Source organism: Paroedura picta, chromosome 4 (assembly GCF_049243985.1).
Source record: "Paroedura picta isolate Pp20150507F chromosome 4, Ppicta_v3.0, whole genome shotgun sequence".
Classification (NCBI taxonomy): domain Eukaryota; kingdom Metazoa; phylum Chordata; class Lepidosauria; order Squamata; family Gekkonidae; genus Paroedura; species Paroedura picta.
Window position 1 is genome coordinate 100141613 of NC_135372.1, and position 16082 is coordinate 100157694.

At 42.7% G+C, this 16082-nt stretch overlaps 1 protein-coding gene and 1 long non-coding RNA gene across 6 annotated transcripts in view; one reads left to right on the forward strand and one right to left on the reverse strand.

The window, feature by feature from the left end:
• LOC143836011 (uncharacterized) overlaps positions 1-16082 on the forward strand; it is a 177806-nt gene that overhangs the window by 159172 nt on the left and 2552 nt on the right. The gene's annotated exons all lie outside the window — the stretch shown is intronic.
• The window catches only part of LRRN2 (leucine rich repeat neuronal 2), a 178512-nt gene that overhangs the window by 108994 nt on the left and 53436 nt on the right, over positions 1-16082 (reverse strand). The window lies entirely within an intron of this gene.

The following is a 16082-nucleotide window of genomic DNA, read 5'->3' on the forward strand; positions in this document are numbered from 1 at the left end:
CTGATGTGAAGTGCAATAAAGAGTGGCAAATCCAGTTTTGGCGATTTTCCTCATCACAAGGCAAATCTGGTCAAAACTTGTGCCAGCCCCTGGATAGCCTTGGGTTGCTGACTACATCATATGGAAGCACAACTAAAACTCACCAGCAACTAGAGGCTGTCCAGAGGCAAATTCCTCATGCAGAAGCAGTCTCTGACAAAGCAAAGCCCAGATACCTTCTAGTCCTCCTGATTCTCCAGTGGTTACTGCTGTTATTGCAGCCATGGAAAACCCTTTCACTCGAGCTATTAACAAGGACTGCCTTACACTGGCTTGGCAGGCACCATGACACCCATGAGTACCATGTTAGAGAACTCTGCTATAAAGCAATAATAGTGCAAGATGTGTGGATCCAGCTTCAGCATCACAGTATGAGAACAATAATTGTCTAGCCCATAGGATTGTTGTGAAAACAAAGGCTGAAAAGAATTTTATACTCTAAAAATGCTACAGATACATAGTACAGGTCTGTCAGATATTCCAATTCCTGACTGGTTTGCACTGAACTAGCTCTGTTCAGCCCCATTTACAGCGCTTTAACTGAATGTCCCACAGATATTGCACTGGAGAGTTCGTTGGTATTCAATGTCTAACAAATGCCTTCTTCAATCTAAATTAAATCCCACACTGAAAGGCAATTTAGCGTGAGACCATGAGTTCATTAGCAATCCTAGCTGAATCCACAAGGTGCTGGGGAGAGGGAGAAGGGGGGGGGGAGGGCGGGAGGGAGAGGGAGAGAGAGAAATTCGCACATAGATAGCAAGCCCAAGTTAGGGGAGGGGAATCATCATATTAGGGAGATGAAGATTAAGTGACAATACATCCTCCCTCCCCCAGTTGAATGGATGAGCAGCCAGAATTAACAAACTGTGACAAAGTGGACTGTGCCGACACCAGCAGTCAATTCCCTTAAATAAAACTTTTATTGGAAATGATATTTGAAAACAAGTAGGCTACAATAGGAATTAATGGTGATTCTGCCCAGCTGGGCTTTGCATTCTCTGGGTTTCCTGAGAAAGAGAGGGGATGTCACAAATGCTTTGGAATGCAAAATTCTTGTAGTCCTACTACTGAAGCACATGCCAGTTGTAGGGGGTGGGGGTGGGAGGAAGGAAGGAAGAGGAGTGACATGGAACCATTTAGCCTTCATTAGTCCAAATTAAATTCAGAAGTGAGATGACAATTATAATTTGTGATCAGCTAATTTTCTCCCCCAGAAGCTGATCATTCTCTAGATTTGGAAAATTAATTGTTCACAATCCCAGGTCTATTGACTTTGAACCCTCCTGAGGAAATTAAAGTTGTCTAAGCTAGGGGGAATCTGTGCCTCCAATCTATGCATTAAAGGCCTGCTTGTGTTTAAGCACAAAAGGGAATTGCCATCCATTACAGGTGATTGCAAGTACATGTTTTCTGGGATCTGGCTGGTAGCAGAGAGGAAACATTTATTTCATGAATAATAGGAAGCAAAAATCCAAAATCACATGATTGTTGGCACAAAGCAGGCAAAATAAATAAAATAAAATCCATAGTGAAATGAAGAAATAACCTGGCCGCTATTCTACCATTGTTTAACAAATTCTAGAACGTTGCCATTCCTAGCCGTACCACTCATCAGTCATTATATCAAAGCAATCTAGATAACCTGAGTTGTTAAGTGCTGACTAGAGGCCCCAAAATGACAGCTTTATTACTATAGATACATCAGCAGAGTTCTCTGGTCTTTTTTGTTAAAGGCTTAGGCATTCCTCAGTGTATTTTCCCGCACTTCCCCAGACTGACTAAAAGTTGATTTTCATGTTGTGATGTGGTGAAATCCTCATTTGTTAATCTTTCCTGTTCGTTTGATGAGGTTTTTAATGAAACCACAGAGAGAGAGAGAGAGAGAGAGAGAGATGAAGTGAGTCTCCTTTCCCTAACATTGCTTGTTTTGATTTTGCTGCAAGGGGTTATGCTAATGTATGGATTCTACCAGGTGGGGGCCAGAACAGAGAAAGCCCTTGTTCTAGTTGTTGACAAACAGGCTTCCTTGGGGGGGGGGCGGGGGCTGGGATCACTGGTTTGTTGGTGTTGGTGGAGCTTAGTGCTCTTTGTGGAGCTTAGGTAGAGGGGCGGTTTCTTACATATTCAGGGCCCAGACCGCATATACAGACTAGCATGAAGTAAAATAGCTTCATTATTATTCAAAACTGCTGATAAATTAAAACTAACTAAAATATTGATGATACAACAATATGTAACTTTCTAAAATGATGTTAGGGCATATTTTTCTGTCTTATTAGGCAAGCAATGGCACAGAATCTTGCTACTTTGCAAGTAATATCTTTGTGTCTATCTGTGAGAATCATAGATGCATAGTAGCTATTTGTTCTGCCTTGATGTCTGTCCAATATTGATGTTATATATTGGGTTCGGCTGTTTTGATAGAGATTGCAGTGTAGAAACACATACTCTACAGTTTCTACCACTCCAGCCTGGCACAGCCTAAGCATAAAGCAAAGGGAGTTTGGTCGTATCTTCCTTCCATAAGCGCTGAAGAGAGGGCTTTAAGTTGAACTAAGGTGAATGCTCTGCAATGTTTTGGATAAACCAAAAGATATAGATATCTTGCAGGGTTAAAACCTTTGTGTAAATTTCCTGCTACAATGGTAGGGCGCAGTCGTAGATGCAGGTCTTGGATTTAGATTTGACCACTTCTTGATCACTTCTGTGTTCTTCCTATGAAGTTTTAACAAGGAAGAAGAGCCTATATAAAACAATGTGGAGGGGTTTTTGCTACCTCTCTTTGCTAGGCTTTCTCTGCTTTTGCTAGGCTTTCTCTGCTAGGCTTTCTCTGCAACTGTACCCCTCCGCCCTTTTAGGGCTAACAGAAGATTCCCTAAACATTCCTAATTTTTGTTTTTATGGTATTTCATGAAAATTCCAAGGCTGTTCCTTAAAGATCATAGTCACTTTTCTGAACAGCATAGGCAGACCTTGACAAACATTTTAGTTGATTTATTCTTTATTATTAGATGCCAAAGTTTTTATATCAGTTATGCCTTTTGCTATAATGTACTTTAGCATTTGACTCCTGAAGCGGCTTTCATTGGTACTTTTTGTTCACATTGATTGCTGTTATAAATTTTTTTGATTGGTTTTCATTGTGTACTGTAATGTGCACACCCACTTGAGAGCATTAGATGTAAGATGGCATAAAGCAATTACTTTTTTTAAACCACTTCTTAGCTATACCTGTCTTTGTTCCTCCTCCAGCTAACATCTCTGATGAAATTCTGGTCTCTTTTCAAGTGATTTTGCTGCTCTCCACAATGGTGTCTATGGCTGGTACAAGACATGGAATCATTTTTTTTTCTCTGCCACTATAGTTATTTTTGCCTCAAATATCTACTTAATTCACAAGAAGAGATCTGTGCTATTGAAACAGAAACTATTTTTCTATTACAGCAGGGTATTTTTATGGGTAGAATAATGAGGAATCTTGACTGTAATCAGTAACCAGTATGTGGCAGTCTTCTCCCTGTGTGCTAACTACCACTTCACCACACTTTTAACCAATCGCTTTGGGATGTAGTATTGACAGCAATTTCTGCCTTCCAACTTTCTGTGCATACGAGTCGCTGCAGCATCACTTTCAGGTAGAAGGGACAGGCAAGTGTTACTAATTTTTAATCATCACCCCTTCTGTTATCTGGGGATCATTCTTTCCATTAGGAAGAAAACCCTCTACAGGACTAGCTTTTCCCTGACATATTTCATTAGTGAAACAGTTATTGGAAAATGATTGTCCTTTGGGTTCTTTCATGAGAGATACCTGGCTTGAAAAAGTATTGTGATGGAAGGCCAGTGCAGACTCCAGAAATCCAGAGACAAACTGCCAAGCCCTGCTGCTATGGCGTTTAAGTGGCCCCACTGGCTTGTGCTACTGCTGGTCTTGATTCTATGAATTTCTGGCAAGTCTGTAGTAGAAGTCCTATGAGCGTTTACTATACAGGAGAGGAAAAAACCTGCAACAAATTAGTTTTAGCATCACAAATAGTGGGGTGGAAGGGGGAAAATGATAGCCACAGGCTACTTTCCAAAATTCTAGCAGCAGGGAAGGAGCTTGTAAATTCTGCCATGAAGCAGGTTGCATAGGAGTTGGGTTGCTAACTGCCAGGTGGGACCTGGAAATCTCCTGGAATTCCAACTGGTTTCCAGACAGAGATCCCCCCCCCTGAGAAAATGGCTGCTTTGGAGGCTGAGGCATCTCCATTCCCCAAATCCTGCCCTCCTCCAAATCTTTCTCAAACTGGAGCTGGCAACCCTATGTAGCAGACACCCTAGTGAGGTTTCCACCCAAATAAATATGCTATCCTAGATACCATTATGTGTTACAGGACAGTAATCTCTGTACCGCACAGAATTCTACCACAAACCACCAGAAAATATCTCAAGAACTGTGAATAAGGTGTGGAATGATCTATGGTTATTTTTAACTCTATGCAATTCACATAAAGGTATCTTGATCCTGCTTTGCATTTGAATACTATCTCTCTAGCCATTCGTTCCTTTTATCAAAATCTCATGCAATTATTCCTTCTGGAATATTTATTCATTCAGAGCCTATAGGCTGAAATGCTAATTATTTTATGATCTCTCTTTGGTGTAGTTGTATACTACCTTTCTGCCTTTGCATTCAAGAACGGTACAATTCAGAATACTTGCCTACTGTACAGTAGGACATAAATGGAAAAGGGACAGAAAGGGGAAAATAAGCAAACCCAAGGCCCAACTCAGGTAACATAAATTATTGACAAATTCCAGGCCCCAAGAACAGTATTGAGTATGGCCTGAGATGAGCTAGATATTATCCTTCACTATGGGGTGCTTTAAGCAGTTTGAATAATTCACCTTCACTAGTTCTGGATTCAGAGTAACTCATGATCCAGAAAGCAGTTTCATTATACTTTTTAGGATTGAGCATCAATAACAAAAGGTAAGATCAATATAAGGTTGCAAGGAGACACAGGTACAGAAAGGGCAATTTCCCTTTTATGTAAATATAAATGTTGAGCAGTAATTTCTACATGGCACACTTGTTTAGAAACCCACTTTTCTCTGCCCCAAGGAGTCTGAAAGCAGCTTACAATCTCCTTCCGTTCCTCTCTCTATAACAGGCAATTTGGAACTGGGAGTGACCCAGGGTCACCCAGCAGGTTTCATATGGAGGAGGAGTGAGGAATCAAACTGGGTTCTCCAGAATAAAATCTGCCACTCTTTAACACTACACTATGCTGGCTCTCATATTTGATGCACTGCTGTATATTTGGAATTCAATTTCTGCATGTTTAGGTGTCATAAAGAATAGCCTTCTTGGGTCTGTGACCTACATAAAAAGCTCTTATTCTGAAGCCAAGTATAAAACACAATATAAGAATACAAAACTCTATAGTTGGGATTAGCCAAACATAATAGTTAATAAATTTTGACAAAGAGCTTCCCTTCATGCCCATTTTAACTAGGCATGGAAATGGTTATTGCAATTCATGGAAATGTTCCACCAATGACATTTCAAAAAGATTTCAACATATACAAGCTCCCCTGCACACATACACACACACTACTACACTGAACAACAAAGGCAGTGAGCAAGAAAAGTCATGATAGCATCCAGGTGTATTGAGTATGGTTTGTATGCACAAATAGTATTTACAGATAATTCAAGGAAGCTGAGACCCCAGGCTCTTTGGTGTTTTTTCATGCCATATAAAAGAAAGATGCTAAAAGATAAATCAACGGAGGACTACATAGAAAAGCACCATTGAGAACCAGTCCCCGAGAGCAATGCCTAAATTGGAATGGTTCACTGCTGCCTAAATCGCTATGTCCTTTGGCCACTTAAAGTCTCTGTTTTCTGGGTGATTCTGAATGCTTTGTAGACTGGATTCCACTAGCAATGCAGAGTTCCTGGCCCCAGCCTCCTCACAGTGCTTTACCTTCAGCTGCCTGCTTGCCTTTGAGGTTCTATCTGCAAATATCTCAATCAAATCTTTCTTGTGACACCTCTATCCACTGGTTATTTTTACATCCTGTTCAGGCATCCAGATGGAATAGCACAGTTGCCATTAATAGTTGGAGGACTGAAGATCTTGACAAGCATTCACTTAACAGGCATAAATAGATGAGGCAGCCCCCGACTTTCACTCAATGTACATTTCCTCTTTGGGTACTTCCCGTTCTAACTGGAGCATAGCTGCAAACGAGGCCCCACATTATATGCTCTAGCATGAGGCGCTTCCTTTGAGTCTTATTTCTTTTCTGGTTACTAATTAGCTAAAAGGGCTCATGCACTAAGTGCACTAAGTGATGGATTCATCTGGATTTCTCCTTGGTATTTAATGTAATAACATTGACACAGCGATTCCATCCACAGATCAGAGGTGCTATCAATTCATACACACTTTATTAGCACATCTGCAATGTGCAAGAAGTGGTTTGCTATGATAACATGAGCTGGAGCCCCCTTATAGAAAATGCATTTCCCATTTATTAAAGAATGTTAAAGCAAGACTATCCAACCCTTCAGGGCTGAAGCATTGCATGCTGTTTACCTACAGTGGCTTTAAATGAGAAGTATGCTGATTTGGTGTGTGTGCCTGAGACTCTCCTCACACATGGATTATGCTGATCCCTCATGCTGATCTTTGCTTAGTCCAAATGGCAAACTAGGGACTAGAAGGATCAGAACAAGTGACAGCAGATTCTAATATGTCTATTCTTGCAAAAAATCATCATGCTAGTCATTACATCAGTTTGGTGTCATGGTTAAGAATGGCAGCTTCTAATCGGGAGAGCCAAGTTTTCTCTACATGAAGCCTTGAGCTAGTCACAGTTCTCAGAGAGCTCTCTCAGCCTCACCCTTGTCACCAGGTGTCTGTTGTAGGGAGAGGAAGAATAGGTGATTGCAAGCTGCTTTGAGACACAACCCAGTTCATCTTCTTCTGTTTTGCAGGACCTTTAGACTCACTACTGGTTTGGCACAATAGGGATGCCAGCTCTGGGTTGGGAAATACCTGAAGATTTGGGGGATGGAAGGATTTGGGAAGGGAAGGGACTGTAGCAGAGCACAGGGCCTGAGACCACTCTCCAAAGTAGCCATTTTCTTCAGGGGAATTGATCTCTGTTGAGCTGAACCAGAGGCCTGGACCACATGAACACATGTGAAAGTGCCTTATGCTGAATCAGACTCTTGGTTCATCTAAGTCAAGATTATCTACTCTAGACTGGAAACAGGTCTCCAGGGTCTCAGGCAGAATTCTTTCATATTACCTGCTGCCAGAGCTTTTAACTGGAGATACCAGGGATTGAACCTGGGATTTTCTTCATGCCAAGCTGTTGCTCTGCCACTGAGCTAAAGCTCACAAATTCATGAAGAATGAATCAATTAGCTGAGATGAGATACAGGGTTCACATTTATCTTCTTTCTGATGACCTGATGTACTAGAAGTTGGGATAGCAGTAAGAAACTGAATTATTCACAGTTTCATAGTGACCCATGGGATGGATATCTCATAAGCAATCAAAGATACAGGCATAAATACAGCACACGAGAGGACCTCCACTTGGAAAAACACCTACCAGAAACATACATGATATAAACAGCAGATTCAACATACAAAAGGGATACCTGTAGATTCATTCATCACTTTCAAATATACTTCAGCAAACACAATTTTGTTAGAAAACAAGCAATTATAGCACTAAAGAGCCTGTCAGCATTAAATAGCTGATGTTGATCTGTTTTCCTACTGTTGATCTGTTTCCTACTGTTTTACATTGCCTGGGAACCACTATTCAGTATTCATTATAAAAATGATGGCCAACTTTTTGTAAATTGAAAAAAAAATCTTGTTGCAATAGTTTTATGTTTAAGAAGGCAGATTTTAATGATTTTATAATGTAATTTTATCATGCATGTTTTAAATTGATAGCCACTTTTAAAGGCAGCAAGGTGCGATATGCATTTTGTAAATAAAATAAAACAAAAACTTCCTCAGCCACAGAAGGGATGATCCCTGGCAAACTGTACAAGAATTGCACCATATCTCCCAAGATCATAATCTCATCCCCCACTTCTAGCCACTCAGTAGCTTTGCCTGAAGAGACTGTTCCTTGCTGACTAGCAATAATAATAATAATAATAATAATAATAATAATAATAATAATAATAATAATAATAATAATAATAATAATAATAATAATAATTTTTAAAAACCCTTGAAACAATTGCATACCCTTTTCAGCCATGTAGGTACCCAACTCTTTGAAAAGAAAGAAGCCTTTGTGTTATCACAGAGATGCTTGGAGATGAGATTGGTCTATCTTTCCTCACTGTTGTTGTGATGATGAACTGATGGAGAAGAAAATGCTACAAGGCTTTTTGGGTCCCATTGGGGGAAAAGTGGGTATAAATGAAGTAAATAGATCTCCCTACCTAAGAAGGATGCCAGCTTGGTAACAAATGGTGCTTGTCCCTCTCCCCCTTCCCCCTTCCTCTTTTCATGCCATTTTGGCAGTGTGAGGCATAGCATCTCATAGTGCTCTTTCTGGGAATTGGTACCCAGTATATCAGAAGTGCCTCCTGCTTCCAGTCTGCTGTGGGAAATTGTACAAGAAGTTAAGAAAACTGCAAGCAGTATGTGGGTCAACCTTCCCTAGATCATAATATTATCTCTGTGGTTCTCACCAGGTTCTTGGTGCTCAGGAAAAAACTGAGTTGGTGGATGAAAACGTGTTGGATCCCGATATAAAGTTGGTTGGTGGTTGTTTTTTTGCACACACATTAATATACTTATTTTTCAGTGTGTCTCCTCAAAAAACTTGTAATACTTTTAGAAATAAATGTGACCTCCCCCCCCCCACCCTCCAAGAGATGTTACAGTACAGGAGCTTGTTCCTGAAAGTTTACCCTTACTGATAAGATATGTAGCACTCTCGGGCTCAGGTCTCTTCCAGGTCTGCACCGCAGAAGGCAGAAGGTGTCATCCCTGTTGCTCCAAAGAAAGAGGATGGATAGCTATTGTAATCTGTACCCTGTCTAATCTAACCTCAGATGAGTTTTCCGCTGTAACAGCCGAGCAGCTCCCCTGGCTGAACATCTTAGCTGGTGAGAAGACAGGAATGATTAATAGCCCCCATAACAGCTTGGCAAACTGAGCAGGAGTGGTGAAAATGGCAGGGCAGGACTCTCTGAGTGCTGTTATTTTGGAACTCTGCAATGGTGTTTTTAAGAGAATGTTATAAACAGTGTGAATGTTTTGCCTCTGAATATGCAGCTCCAGCAAAGTAACACTCAGAAGTGTTGGGATATGCAAGATCTGTGCTGTACACAATTCAGCAGTACAAGAAGAATGTCCTGCAGGGGGCATCCGATGAGATGTGTGGTTAGCATATTTAGATTAGGAACTTCTGGCATTTTTCAAATAATGTTTTCCTGTGTCCTGATTGGTTCTGTTGGAGACTGACTGCTCCTTTGAGGACACTTTGAGGACACTTCCTCCCTGCTTTTTTTCCTGAATGTTAGTCCGACAGTTAGGACTCTTTCTCTCTTATTTACATAGTTGTTTCTTGTCTTAATCAAACTATATTATTCTTTAAGCTTCCATTGCTTCACTTGCAGAAGAGCCTTTCATTTTCTCCTGTTGAATCAAAAGAAAACATCCGTAGAATGATTAGTGATTTGCACTGGATGGAATGAACAAACAGGATTAGCTACTTCAGGGAACTACAGAAATTGGCAGGTTGACAGATCTAAAGCTTTATGACTGGTACAGAAGACCACCCAGTGAATAATTTCTTTCCTGCATACATATCAGCACGTAGCAAATCTGATCAGTTTCCATGTACACATCACCTTTAACATGCACAGAAGTAGTTTAAGATCAGCTACAAAATTTCAACCTACTGAACAGCTTTGATTACTCATATTCAAGCATGGTCACAGTAAAAAAACAGGCTAGTTGCATATCCTGAATCTGAATTCCTTTTCATATTCTAAGAGCTCCAAAGTCCTAAGGACACCCCTGCCTTCTTTTGAATCCCAGTTGTTGTTGTTGTTGTTATTTCAATTTATTACTCGCCACTCCCAAGTAGCTCATGGCGGGTTACAGCAGTCGGATGTCATCTGCTAGATGTCATCTGCATATTGATGACAGCCCAGCCCAAAACTCTGGACAAGCTGGGCCAGAGGGAGCATAAAGATGTTGGACAGCGTGGGAGAACCGAACCCTGAGGTTCTCCACAAGGGAGTCAGTAAGAGTATGATAACTCCTCCCCCCACAGCCACCCTCTGGATCTGGTTATGGAGAAAGGAGCATATCCAGCTGAGAACTGTGCCCCGTATCCCCATCCCAGTGAGGCGGTGTGCCAGCAGTTCATGGCTGACCACGTCAAATGTGGCCGACAAATCTAACAGAACAAGCAAGGCAGATCCATCTCGATCCAGCTGATGAGGGAGACCATCCATCAAGGCAACCAACACCGTCTCCACCCCATGGCCAGGACGGAAGCCAAGCTGATATGGATCAACTGCCAGGGTTTCCTCCAGGAATGCCAGGAGCTAGTCCACCCTACCCTACCTTACACAGAAACGCTGAATGTGATACTGGTCGGTAGCTAGCCGGGTCCCGAGGGTCCGGCGATGGTTTCTTAAGGAGAGGGCAAACCACCACCTCCTTGAGCAGCTCAGGGAATTCCCCAGTCAACAGGGAGCAGTTGATAGTCAATGAGATATATTACTCTGTACCTATTAATCATTTTAATAATATTGGACTCCTTTATTTCTCCTTGGCTTAGATTGCTGAGCAAGGAATTAGCTTCATGAGGATTATCACAATATCTATTTTCCTTGGGTTATGATCAGGCTAAGGTCCCTGGTAAAGCAGAGGATGTTGAATATTGAAAGGCAGCATGATTTAAAAAGAATGAAAAGGCAGCTATTTGATTTAGGTTGCTTCAGTAGAGTAAAATCCATGCCCTATCTTTCTCATCTAGTAAATTATGAATCGAAGAGAATATTTACACTGATGCAATATGATGCCTTGCCTTCAGCTGTTCTTGAAGGTAGATATTTAAAAAATCCTATGATGAACGTATATGCACTTGTTGTGATAAAGGTGTAGAGACCTTAGAACATATTTTTGGCTGCAAGGCCTTAAAAACATCTGAGAATCTCTCCCAATTTTCACAAGTTTGCCCCTTATAGGAAGGTATAGGGTACATTTATTGAGAATTATTTTTTTCTGATAGGAATCCAGAGACAATTTATAAAGTGGGTAGATTGTATGGTTTGCATCCAGGATTAGGAGAACATTAATAGGCCATACTGATAAATACAAAGTGTACTATTACTGGTTTTACATTTATGTATTCTATATCTGATATTACTACTAAGGGTAAATCCCATTGTATCCTGGAATACAACAGGCGCTAGAGCTTGGTGGTGGGAAGAGGAAGGGGAGGGTTATCCTGCATGCAAGGGCATAGGGATGAATGGGGTGTTTTGTGTGTGGGGTTGTGGTGGTGTGATGGCAAATGGGGGCATGGTCATGGTGACATGGGTGTGAAGAAACTGTAATAGGGAAGTTTGGATGGGAATGGTTGCTGGCTTTGAGGGACTAGCGTGTAAACTGCACGGAGCTTTTATTCCAACCCCAGATTGATTCAGTCCCTGCCCTCTACACGGAATTCGATTTCAGTTTGGATTTTGGACGATTTAAAATTTACTTCTGCAGCAAGAAGGACTGATCTGGAGTGACCCTACCTTTATTGTGCGATATCTGAGACTGCTGTTAATCCTGAATAAAGAAAGCTCCGTGGTAGAGAACCTCTGATAGGCTACACCTGGTCATGTGACACGCTTGCCTTAAAGGAGAAGCCCCTAACTTCTCTCAACTTCTGTCGGTCCTGGATTTTTCCTCCCTGCCTTTTTCGATCCTCTCCCCCTCCCCTCCAAGAAAAGAAAGAGCCTCCCTGCTTAGCTCCTACCCCCCCTTCAAGAAAAGTAAGAAAGAGGCTTCAAGAAAAGAAAGAAAGAGCCCCCCCCACCTTCTGAGCCTCCCTAACTACGTGCAGAAGACTTTCTGTTTCAATGGGGAGGAGGGGGGAGAGGAAGACCCGAGTTCAAAGCGATCTGAATTCAACAGGATTGACAATGGAATAAAGAAAGTAAGTGCAGACTCTGCCTAGGTGACAAAGGGTGGTGGGGAGGGCTTTTGCAGAGAGGGGGACAGCAGAGCAGGCCACTATGTGGCTGCCAAGGTGCCCGTCTTGAAAGCCATGGCAGCATTTTGTTGGAGAAAGTGGTCTGGGGCCTGGCCACATTAGCTGTGTTGCAGGTGAGCTTGGTTGGGGAAGGTTTGTGGGGGGAAGATGAAGTGGGAGTCGGGTTGGTTTCTGGGGGGGTGGATGGAGGGGGGGAAAGGCCTTCCTCTCCAAATAACAGACACCCTGTGAGGGAGTTGGGCTGAGAGAGCTCTCTAGTTTAGAGGCCACCATTCCTTAACCGTGGCAGGGGCTGACAGAGGCTCATGGGAATTGTAGTCCACCGACATCTGGAGAGCCACAGTTTGGCCACCTCTGCCCTAGAACATCCCCAATTACAGTACCAGAGAGTTCTCCCTTCATTCATTTTCTTTAGGGGAAATGATCTCTTTAGTCTGGAGCTGTAATTCTAGGGGCCCCTCTCCTCTCCCTGCCGTTACCCTCTGGCCCTCCCTCTGTTTGCGATTAAGGCCGGGGCCGTTGGGCTTTTCTCGGCCTGCAGGCATGCCTCAGAGTTGGCAGGAGGTGGTGTGGAGGCAGGTGCTGGCAGCCACCATGTCAGGCAGGTGAGAGGGATGGCCTAGTGGCCAGTGTGCCCCAGGGGAACGTAAGACGGGGAAGGCAGTGGTCAGGGGGATGCAGGCTCTCCCCCTCAGAAAAGACACAGGCTGGCTTCTCTAAGCTCTGTCAGAAGGAGCCATTGACTTAGGAGGGTGAAGCCAAAGAGCCCTCAGGCATGCCTGGCAGCTCACTCATCTCAGGAGATGAAGGACCAGAGACTGCGAAAAAAGCGGCAGGACTGTGGGAAGACCATTAGGGGCAGGAGTTCTAATCTGATTGGGCAGCCAGTGGGTGGGCAGCCAATCAGGGGCCTACAGGCACATATAATGGACCTGATTGGCCCATAACCCTTAACAACCAACTCCTCCCAGGATGCCTTACTGCTTTTATTTAGTCGATCATGGTTTCAGATACTTTTATTTGTAATTTTTTTTAAATCATTGCTATATGCATTTATTATGTATTGCTAATCTTGAACTATAATTAAACATGTCTGTCTGTCTGTCTGTCTGTCTGTCTGTCTGTCTACCTCATCATCATATACTCTGTACCTAAAATCAGCCTATAGCTTCCAATAATACATATTTAACTGTCCAAAGGGTTTTTTTTTTCCAATTTGGAACCAATTATGGTACATACTGGGGTGGCCAAACTGTGCTTTCCATGGGCTACAATTACCACGAACCCATCCAGCATACCATGAACCCCTCCAGTACCTGTGCAATTTTGAAAATGACATCTTAGAAGGTTCTATAGCTGATCTCTGGTGTTACATTTTCATACTGACAGTGTAAAAACGACTAAGCAAAGTGACTAGACATATTGAAGACATTTCTCTGTATAATGTCAGAAAGGTCAGAAGCATGAGTAGGAGATACATGAGCTGTTGAGCAGTTTAGGCCTCCCCTACTTAAGGTCCGAAGAGTATTGTACGGCACAGACCTTATGTTTGCCATTGACCTTCCTGACACTACAAAGATGAGCATCTGTGACCGTTTCCTAGGCGATGCACACATTTTAAGATCATAAGTAGCAAAATGTCACACTGGAAGCAGAACCAAACATAAATGACGAGCTGGGTAAATGGCAGCAAATATGCCACTGAAAACCTGACTCTGAAAGGCAACAGGATCAATGTCCCAAGGAACCACAGAGCTCATTAGGGGGACCTTGGACCAGTTATTATCCCTTAGTCAAACTCACAGGACTGTGAAAAGGATGTGGCAACTACGTATACCATGCTGACTCATAGGGTTGGGCGCTTTGGCGTCCAAAGCAGCCAGCCCCACGGCATGGGGGGAGGGGAGTTGCGGGCACCGGCACGCAACCTGGTGGCTGCATGCAGATGCACAGCTCTGCACCTGCGTGTGTGTTTCACCTGGCGCACCAGTGCCTGCGCCTCCCCCTCGCCCTTGCGCCGCAGCGCTGGCTGCTTCGGGTGCAAACGGCCGCTTTGGACGCCAAAGCACCTGAGCTCCTTGGAGATAGTGTGGGATACAAATAAATACAATGCAATATAATTAAGTATGCAAAATCTGACACATGCCTTAGTTTGTCATAACTCTTCTAGCAATCCTGTGAAGATTAGTATTATCCTCACATTTGCAGAAGAAGGGAAGGAAAGGAAAGGGAAGGGAAGGGAAGGGAAGGGAAGGGAAGGGAAGGGAAGGGAAGGGAAGGGAAGGGAAGGGAGGAAGGAAGGAAGGAAGGAAGGAAGGAAGGAAGGAAGGAAGGAAGGAAGGAAGGAAGGAAGGAAGGAAGGAAGGAAGGAAGGACTTGTAAATACTGCTTCACCATTGACTACTATTGTGTAAGTCAGGGGTAGTCAAACTGCGGCCCTCCAGATGTCCATGGACTAAATTCCCATGAGCCCCTGCTAGCGAATGCTGGCAGGGGCTCATGGGAATTGTAATCCATGGACATCTGGAGGGCTGCGACTATCCCTGGTGTAAGTGTATAGAACATACCTGTGCCACACTGGAGGGGAAAACCCAACCTCTTTAGGATTCTTACATAAGCTTTCCTGAGGAAAGATTCTATAGTCTACAGAAAAGGGCATACAAAGTCAGTGTTCAAATTGTTCCACTAGGATCCATGAAAATCATTTGCTCTTGCTACTTGCCTTCTGTCTCATTAGAAGGACCTGTTATCTGGAAAAATGTACAAGTGTTTTCCTGTCAAGAGAAATGTTGGAGACTTTGCATAGCCTAACATGCTATCATTTATTTGCAAGAAAAGTGACCCTGTTTCTGGAAAACTGATGTATGAGATACAGTTCCCTAAATAGATACCTGTTTGCTAAACTGAGTCTGCAAATAAACTAACAATTCTAATCCCTGATTATGAACAGATATGGCTTAATTCAATATCAAATCAAGTGTCTAAGTTATATAGAAGAAACCTACATGCCCCAATATTTCAGCTAGCAGAGTACCCAGTGTAAAGGGCATTGACTCCCTTGTAGAGGTCATGTCTCACAGGGCACTTTCTCAGTCATCTTGAGGGTCATCCTTGTCCGCCGCAAATGTAGTGGAGGGGTTGGCTGAATATCAATCCACAAAGAGATCTGAAACCTTAAAACCATTTAAAAAAAATACTGCTTGTGATTGGCTGAAGAAAAAGGAAAGAACAGAAACGAGGGAACTAATTTCTCTTTCGTTCAACCCCCCTGTTCTAACTAGACAATGCTCTTGCCTCCTACCCAAAGGTATTTTAGGAAAGAATATTCAAAGGCTGTGATACTCCAATGCCTGTCTTTTGAATAAATCAAAGTTCTTAAAGTTTTCCTCTTCTGATGGCAAGTGTAAGAAACAGGTTATTAAGCAAAGAATACTTTGCTCCCAAATGCCTACGAGTAATTAAAATCTAAATAGTGATGGAACATTTTAGATTTTCTCTCCAGAGATGGCTGAAACAAAAAACCCCCAAAGCATTGTTGCCTCAGGCAGAAAGTGTCTCGAAGACGAAATCTAGCAAAGAAGCAAGTTTAAGAAACAAACCTCTTCCCTGAGCCCTGGTTTTAATGGAGGATATGTATCCAACCAAGCTTCTCTTAGGAAAAGATGCCCGGGTACAAGAGAAAGAATCCCAGGTACCAGGGAAGTTTCACCAGGCCACTCTGGACAGCTACATTCAAAAAATTATTTAGGGCAAGCTCATATACTGAGAGCAGAACAGCC